Below are 8,999 nucleotides of genomic sequence, written 5' to 3'. Positions count from 1 at the left end.
TACAGAGACAATAAACAGTTAACAAATATATAAAACCAAGGGGCAGAAACTCCTAGAAAGAACGGGATTGATCTTTAAAAAGACCCCAGATCTCTTGTTTGGGTTCTTTTGAGACATCCCCATTGCGGAGGAAGCAGCTAGTGTCTTTCCGTGGAGAGGTGCAGGAGAAGGTTTTGATGGGGTCAGACAGGGAAGAAAGCATTCAAAGGTCTTGAGGAAAAGAGGAATCTTGGTCTTAGGAGAAGCCAGTGTCGCTGGTGAGCAGGGAAATGGAAGAGGCTGGGGAAGCCTCATCTGCAGTGCTGGCTTTTGCAGAAGTACAGTGGGAACCACTGCGGAGTTGGGGTTGGAGTAGAGTGGGGTTCTCTAGCTGCAGCTGGGGGGGGGGATGGGGAGTGCTGCTTTGTAGCCCTGCCCACATCTTGCAGCAAATACTTGCATTTTCCTGTGGCTTCCACCCATTTCCCAGACATCCACTGGGACTCTCGCCTTTAAGATCAGCAGTCACTTCATCTTCAGAGCGGCCAGCCACCTGACCATCCTCCCAGCCTGCAGTCTGCTGCGGCTGTGCAGGGCTCCAGAGTTGGCATCCCCCACACTGGGTTCCAGGGCTGGACCACACCATGCCTGGCCAGGCCTTACAGTCTAGCCAGTTGAATTCATCTAGGACAGCAGGCAAAGGCAGTGGAGCCCAGTGGAGGCAGAGGAGAAGGTGGAACCAGCAGACCCTCCTGACCCCATTCACTTGCAAGACCATCTTCTCAGGTGGCACGGGCAACACAGGGCACTGAGGCAGAAACAGTAGCACCTGGCCAGCCCAACCGGCTGCCTCTAGGGCAGATGACTGCCCGCTGAAGCTGCTGACCCTGGCCAGGCTGCAGGGATGCCAGCTTCTGGCACAGACTCTCCCCAACAGAGGCTAGACTCGGGGAGAGGGAGAGAGGCCTTAGGGAAACAGGTGTGAAATGGATGTTAAGAGGATCAGGTGTGTGTCCTCGTAGAGGGAAGTCTCTGGGGATGGAGCCGTGCAGAGAACCTTGAATTAAGTGGCCCCTGCCTTGATGACCCCTTAAATGATCACCAAAGGCTTCTTAATTGGTCATAGTACCCTTTCCCTACAGTTCAGATGACAGCTGATCTACTTAAAACCTTTCAAAGCCTCAGGTGCCCCTGCCTTGATAGCCTAAAGCCCCAACTCTGACCTTATTCTGGCTTATCTACCCACCTCCCCACACACATGCACACACACACACACACACACACACACACACACACACACACACACACTCACACACATACACACATACACACATGCACACAAATATGCACTGTTTTAGTTTCAAAGAATATTTGCTGTCATTTTCTTTAATATATTGTGTTAATTTCTTCATGTCTCAGTTTTCCTGTCTAGTTAATATACACGCAGCATTGTCTTATTTTTGGCTTCTTCTAGAGACATCTCCCAAATAGATGGTCAGGGGCAGAATTTGTTCTGGGAGATGATCTCAACGGCTGTGTGGAGGTGTGAAACGAGCAACCAGTAAGTCCCAGCCTCCACTGCCGGCAGCAGGGCCATCATCACTAGAACACCCAGAGTGGGGTGCCAAGGGGAAAGGGATCTGTAGAATGTGTGACCCAGCTCTGACTGTCTGTGGTAAGAGGTCTGAGGAAGCATGAGCCCCACCACCCAGCACTCCAGCCTGGGCCTTGCGGGTGGGTGGAATAGAACCCTTGCACAGAGCAGAGAGAAACGGTTGGGAAAGGCTGTGTGGAGACCCTAGGCTATGCATCAGATTGACCTCCTCCCTCATCCACCTGAGAAGGACTACATTTCCCAACATCCTTGCAGTTTGTTTAGTGTCATGTGATCAGCTGTGGCCCGTGGGCTACGAGAGGAAGTGAGGAACTGCACATCCTGTCCGACCCAGATGCCCCTCCCCCAAGTCTTCCACACTTTTCCCTGACCGAGAAAGCAAAGGTCAGCAAATGTTTTCTTTATGCTTTCTGAGGCATACAAATGTCTCTGTCACAGCCAGACATTTGGCTGTGCTATGCTAAAGCCGTCTTCTACAAAATGTTACTGAACAGCATGACTGTGTCTCAATAAAACTTTATTTACAAAAGAAACCCATCACAAGTTCAAACCTCCCTCCTAGAAGCTGGGTAGGAGGTCCTGGGGACCACACAGCTTCTTCGAGGGACACCAGCCTCACTATAGCCAGCTTCCTCTCTGTTGTGCTCAGAGTGAGAGAACCCTGTGGTCAGACCCCCCTGAGCAGGGCTTGTAACGGATACGGAAGACTTCCCAATAGAGGTGGCATTCATGTTGGACCGTAACAAAAGCAGCACTGGGCAAGTGGGCAAGATGAGGGAGGGTATTTGGAGGGAAGATAGAACTGTGTGCCCCTGCTGGCAGGAGAGTGGTGTGTAGTGTTTGCATCGAATTAGGAGCATAGAAAGTAGTCACCAGGAAGTGGTCACCAGGAAGTAGAAGCTAGGACCTAAGTGTTGAGTGACAGAGCGAAGCAGAACGAAGGGCAGGGACAGATTGTCAACTGGTGCTCTGCTCTCCGTTTCTGTACCTCTAGCCAGGGTCAGCCCCGTGCTTGCCATGCTCCTTGCTGTCCTTCCTGCTTAAATCCCACCTGTCTCTGGGGACTGAACAAAACTACTTGTCCCACACAATGCCGGGGCAACAGGGTGTCAGCCAGAGCATAAGCTTTGAGGTAATAGTCCTGAGTTCGAATCCTGGCTCTGTCAGTAAAAGAAGCCAATGAGTAAAGAGTGACTATAAATAAACCAAATGGGTTGGGTTTGGATGTTTCCCATTCCCAGACTCCACTGGACTCCAGTTCCCAAACTGAGAAGTGACTTCTGGGTAAAGCTCAAAGCCAGGATAGTTATCAGGGGGATGATTTTCCCAAGGGTGTGACGGTGAAGCCTTTTGGTAAGACCTCACCTCACCAAGACTCATGGCAGTGCCTTCTAGAGCCTTCCAGAGAGACAGAGAATGTCCAAGCATATAACGAAACTCCTTTCTGTTGTACAATAGAGCCTGTCTTCTCTACTCAGGAACTTCCCCTAAGTGGTGTGACAATGCCTGCACCTGACTTAGATGACAAGGTAACGACAGGCCTGGAGGGAAAACTGAGCCCATTTCACACGAGGCGCTGGTGGTGGTAAGTGAGGGTGGCTATGAGAAACTCCACAGCCTGGAGGCTTCAGAACGGGTGGGGTGGGGTGGGGTGGGGGAGTTCCTTCCCTGCCACCCTGAGGTTCCAAAGTCAGGTAAATGTGACACCAGGGTCATGACATGCTCGTCCTACATCTTCCCACGACCTCCCTCCGAATCGTCTTTGTGTTTGTGTGTGGACACACATGCGGTAGCTCACACGTGAAGGTCAGATGGAGGAGAGCCTTTAGTGGCAAATCCTGGCTTCTGATTGATTTGAAAGCCACGTTAAAGCCAGGCCTCAACTTTCTGTTCTGACTGTTGTATGCCCCCCACACCTAACTCTTCTCCAGGACACTCTCCCCCTCCCTGCCCCAACAAAACCCTAATCATATTAGCTGTGGGTCCCTCCACCTGCTCTCATTGGCTGTGTCCTCCCATGTCTTTCTCTGTCCCCTTCAGGGGCTCTCTGTGTCCTCTGATGCCACTGTCCCCATTTCTAGCATATTCTTCTCTGGAATTTCCCTTCTCCCTCTTCATTCTCCATTGAGGCTGCAACTGTTCTTTCTAGCACTTTCCCTCACTCCCTGGTGTGACCTGCCCCCCGGGGAGCCTTTATTAATTCCTCTCCTCTCTCTGTTGCCCTCTTCTCCGCCCTTAGCTTGTCACATCCACCAGCTCCTTGCACCTGCTTTAGCTGCTGCCTCCTTCTTGTCTCCTCCCAGGGGGGTGGCAGCCCTTCCTCAAACTGGGCTGTGAGCACTGTCCCCTTGCCTCGCTCGGAGCAGGGGCACAGGAGGGCAGAGGTTCCCAGAAGGCCGGGTTTAGGTCATTTTATTTTTATAATGTCCTTGGGCTGATCAACGTGTTTGCGAGCTTGTGCAGGGCAGGGTTATGAGCTGGGTGGGAAGGGACCAAGACTGCAAATAGCACTTGAAATTAATATAGGTCAGTTTCTGTATGGTGTCCCCCAAGGGTCCTGGTGTGGGGAAGCCTGCCGTCTGGGGCTCAGCTCTGTGGAGGCAGCTGCTGTTGCCCTTGGGGAAAATGCTTACTGAAGACTAGGAGGAGGCACGGGGCACAAGAAATGGGCCAGCTGCTCTTCTGGTGTCTGGTGGGGGATCTCTTCTCCTCCTCTAGGTCGGAGGACCCTGATGCTGAGGATAAGGAAGGCTCTTGCATCCAGATCTTCTCCGTGTTCTCAGACAAAGTGCTTGACTTTTTCTGGTCCTCAGTGGTCCTTGTTTGAAAAACAAGAGGCCTTTGGCCCAGAGAAGGGTCAAAGGCATTTGTAAGAAAGGAATGGCCACACATATGTCTTCCAATCTCCTGGTCTTAGGAATTCCATCTCACAACAGAGGAAATGGAGACCTGGATGCCATGAGGGTTAAATTGAACCCATGGGTGTGAGCAGAACCTACAGCTATAGCCTAGCACTGTGCCTGAGAGAGAGGGGGACTCCAGGTGTCTTTCTAGCTCAGAACAGGAGGGACACACAGCACCCAGCAAAGAGCTGCAAACACCAGGCTCATCCAACTGGAAATATCAAGAACAACCATCGTGCCAGGCTCAGAGCTGGAAAGGGCAGAAAGAAACAGAGCAAATATAGTGCCCATGTCTGCAGAACATGGGGTCTGATGAAACAAACCAGAGAAAAGACTATGGCAAACTGAAGAGAATGAAGGAAACAAACCTGCTGAGGAGGCAGGAAGAGGAGTTTCCAAAAGGATGACATTTCTGTGACATCTGTGGAGGAAGAGACAGCTGACACCCAGAAAAGGCACGCAAAGAGTATGTTTTCACTTCGTGTAGAAGACAGAGCTCATGCAAAGGCCCTAGGGCAGGAAAACACATGGAGCTAGGTTCCATGTGTGTGTGTGTGTGTGTGCGTGTGCGTGTGCGTGTGCGTGTGCGTGTGTGTGTCTGTGTCTGTGTGTGTGTCTGTGTCTGTGTGTGTGTTTGTGTCTGTGTGTGTGTCTGTGTCTGTGTCTGTGTTATAGGCCAGGAGGTAGAGATGGTCCAATCCAGGTCACCCAGGGTACCGAGCATGTGAAACATAAGGGATTTTAAGGAAGTGGTAAGATGTGATCGGTGCTTCACCACATCTCCGTAGCTGCTGTCAAGAAGCAGAAGAACAGATATGAACTGAAGATGACCCCAGGGACAGGAGTGTCTCAGCCAAAATAGAGACAACGCTGGCCTTCATTTGCACAGCCCTTTAAATTGTCCAGTCCTGAGAGACCTCATCCGTTTGACTGGAGTGAAGGACATCTTCTGGAGATAGAAAGGCATTGTGCAAGACTCAAGCAGTGAGGGCTGGGCTCTGTCTGAAGTCCCTGATTCACTTATGCCCATCATGGTCTCCTTAGGAGAGGTAAAGATATGGCTCAAGTGGTCTCTCAGAGACAAGCCATGGGACTGCGGGAGGTGGCAGTCTTTGGAGTTTTCTCCTTGTGCTTTTAAGGGATTTTTCAACTCTCCAAGTTTCCTGGATCCTGGGTTTTGTTTGTTTTTGTTTTTGTTTTAATGATAGAACTTCTCATATAGCCTAGACTTGCCTTGAACCCACTTTGTAGATAAAGATGACCATGAACTTCTGATCTTCCTGCTTCCATCTCTCAAGAGCTAAGGTTACAGGCACGAGCTACCATGTCATGGCTATTGGATGTGGGTTTCTTTTAATAGTGTGTGTGTGTGTGTGTGTGTGTGTGTGTGTGTGTGTGTGCATACATGTGAGTGAGTGTGTGTGTGCAGGTGTGCACATGTGCACATGGAAGCTGAGGTCAACCTCAGGTGTCCTTCCTCAGGAGCCATCCTCCTTCTTCCCCCTGAGACACAGTCTCTTATTAGGACCTGGATATCACTAATTAGTCTAGGCTGGCTGGGCAGAGAGCCTATCTCCTGCCCTATCTCTCCCAAGCACTGGAATTACAAGCACATGTACCTTGCCTGGCTTTGTGTTCATATATACATGCATGTGTGTAGAAGCCATAGATTCACTTAAGGCATCCTCCTCCATCTCTCCACCTTATTTTCTGAGACAAGATCTCTCAGTGAACCTGGAGCTGACTGATTTGGCAGGTAAACTGACCAGTGAGCTCTGGAGACCCTCATGTCTCCATCCCCAGAGTTCCCGGGGTGACGGGTGCATGCTGCCATATTTAGCTTTTTGCATGGGTGCTGGGGATGTACCCTCCAGTGTCCATGTTTGCACAGCAAGTCCTTTTCAGACTGAATCATGCCCGGTACTCCTCATGCTTGCAAACCAAAACACTTTACCATCTAAGCTGTTCCCCAAAGCCTGTATCCTGGTCTCTTAATCAAAGTGGTGAAAACTGCACTAGCCTTTTTTTTTTCTTTTCTTTTTTTAAATGTGAGGCGAATTAGAGAAATGTAACTGCAAAGCAGGAAGGAGATTCTCTGGCATGTAACAGGCATGTTCTCATTCTAATTCCTGTCGCTGTTATAATATACTCGGATAAAAAGCGACTGAGAAGGGAAAGGATTTGCTTTAAGCTCTCAATTCCAGGTTTCAGTCGACCATAACAGGAAGTCAAGGCAATGACTTTGGTCACTTCACATCGGCAGTCAAAACAGAGAGAAATGGATGCACACGTGCTCACTTGCTTGTGCTCAGCTTGATGTCTCTACTCTTATACAGTCCGGGGTGCGAGCCTAGGGAATGGAACTACCCGCAGTGGACCGCATCTCCCTACATCAATTAAAGACAATCTTCCACAGGCTTGCTCACAGGCCTACCCAGTGTGGACAATCCCTCATTAATTCCAGGTGGTTGTGGGCTATGTCAGATTGACAATAAACTTCACCATCACAGGTGCTGGATGACTTCTGTGTCTTGTCTTTAAGAAAGGGAGCTTTGGGGGAGAAATCAGTTAGCACATAGTACTTGCATGAATAAGGTCAAAGGGGGCTTCCCATGCCAGCGCCCTGCCCACTGTCTCACAGTTGGCAGATGTGACAGGTTTGAGAGCTGCATGCTGCATTCTGGCTTGGTCTCTGGGAGCAGACAGAAAGTGAGCAGCTCTCAAGATGAGAAGGATCCAGCCCCAGTATTGCTACCATCTCAGTGCCCAGCAATGAGACCCTTAGGAACATGGCTAGTGATGGGGCCTGGTCCTGTCTCCTTCCAGTCTCATCACACCTCCTTCTTTAGCCAGTCAGTATGTTTCTCCTGACCCCAAAACATGATGACAGGCAAGAGACCTGTGCCATGCCCACCTGTGCCACAGGCAACCAGGCTGCACAATTCTCAACACAGCAGCACAGACCAGACTGTAGCCTTGTGCCCTGAGATCCGATACAAAAGATGCTCTGAGATTCAGGGTGGTGTTCCCTGGTGGGTTGGGGAGTGACCAGAGCATATCGAGGACTCAGAGCCACTGGATGGTCTAGTTCTGACTCCCTAAGCTCAGCTGACGTAGGTCTGGAGTTACATCATACCTCATGATCCAAACATAGCCAGGACCCCAGCTACCATGGTAAGAAGGACAGAAGTCATTCAGAAGTGTAGACTTGGGGGAATGTCCTGGCCACAGAGACCGGGTTGGGAGGCACAGCTGCATGGAGGGGATGTCACCACAGGAAGACTGCAGTGCCTTGACTCAGAAGACAGATCGGAGCAGGCTTTCAGGACTCGAGGAAGCGCTGGGCGAGAAGCGGGAGAGCTCAAGACATGAGCTTTTGTTTCTGGTGTTGCTCTGCCTTTCATCTTGGGTGCCTCGAGTTCTGCTCAAAAATAGAGTATAAATAAATGATCAAACAACACGACAGTGCTCGTTCCCTGCCAGCCGGCGACCTTGAAAGGGTCTTCGGTATGTCTTTGTTCTCTTCTGGATCTTGTCACACTTGTTCCACTCAGCAACACTGTCTGGGCCAGCTCAACACACTGATAGGAGCCCTGCCTCTATCCTCAAGCAGTTTCCCAGTCCATGGTTCAGTGCGCACCCAGCATGGCAAAATCCCAAGCCTGGAGGCCACAGGAAGCCACTATGAGTCTGGGGCTCCTATCTTGAGAGATATGGGAGTCTGAGCTGGTGAATACAGGTATTCTAAGTCTACTCCGATTATACAGACTCTTCAGTCTTACAGGCTCTGCATTAGCTCAACAGTGTGGGATCATGCAATAGAGTCAGCCCCTTCCAGCCACTGGAGCATGGTGAGGAAGCTGGAGGTGCTAATCTATGTGACATAGGCAGGGACATCTACAGCCAGGAATTAGGGAGTTGTTAATGTGTTGCCAGCATCATGTGGCAATCCCAATTGTCCTCAAGGGACCTGACATGACCTAGGATACGGATGGAGTTCTCACGAGTGTAAGCAGCTGAGATCATGTCAGCATGGAGATGCACTCCCAGGGCAATCACATGGAGCTGGCTCTGGAGGAATCTGGTCTATGTCTCCCTGTAATGAACCAGGAGAAATGCCTGAGCTGTCCTTGAATGAGAGGTACCAAGCAGATACCCTTCTGTATCTGCTAGCAACATCCCTCTGCTTCAACTTACTGGTCCAGAAAATGGGCACATGCCACCTCTCAGAGTGCTGAGACCAATGGGCTGTGACGATAGATGCCTCTGACTACTATCAGAGTCACAGGCTGGATTGCACAGCAGTTTCTCAGAACCCCCACAACCATCTCTCCTAACAACGTTACTATGGATGCTGTGCTGGAGGGACAATGAGTCCAGCAGTCCTTGGCCAAGAGCCACATGCAAAACTGCAGGACAAGAAACACGGTCCCGGAGCGAGGAGGTCATGCTTCCTGCTCTCACAGGCCACCCACCAGCCCAGCCTGCTAATACTGCTCTGT

At 50.6% G+C, this 8,999-nt stretch overlaps 1 long non-coding RNA gene across 9 annotated transcripts in view; it reads right to left on the bottom strand.

Moving 5' to 3' along the window:
- Window positions 1-2,090: 2,090 nt before the first annotated feature.
- Window positions 2,091-8,999, bottom strand: part of A730060N03Rik — a 29,767-nt gene continuing 22,858 nt past the window's right edge. For 6 of the 9 annotated variants that reach the window (XR_875456.2, XR_875458.3, XR_875453.3 and 3 more), the window contains one exon: window positions 2,091-7,918. This is a non-coding gene — a long non-coding RNA (RIKEN cDNA A730060N03 gene). The remainder of the gene's footprint in view (window positions 7,919-8,999) is intronic. The other 3 variants (XR_875459.2, XR_003951456.1, XR_875457.2) reach the window with 3 other exon arrangements.

The sequence above is a fragment of the Mus musculus genome, chromosome 15 (assembly GCF_000001635.26).
Source record: "Mus musculus strain C57BL/6J chromosome 15, GRCm38.p6 C57BL/6J".
In the NCBI taxonomy this organism is placed as follows: domain Eukaryota; kingdom Metazoa; phylum Chordata; class Mammalia; order Rodentia; family Muridae; genus Mus; species Mus musculus.
Note: the sequence above shows the minus strand (reverse complement) of the source record. Positions and strands in the feature narration are given on the sequence as shown.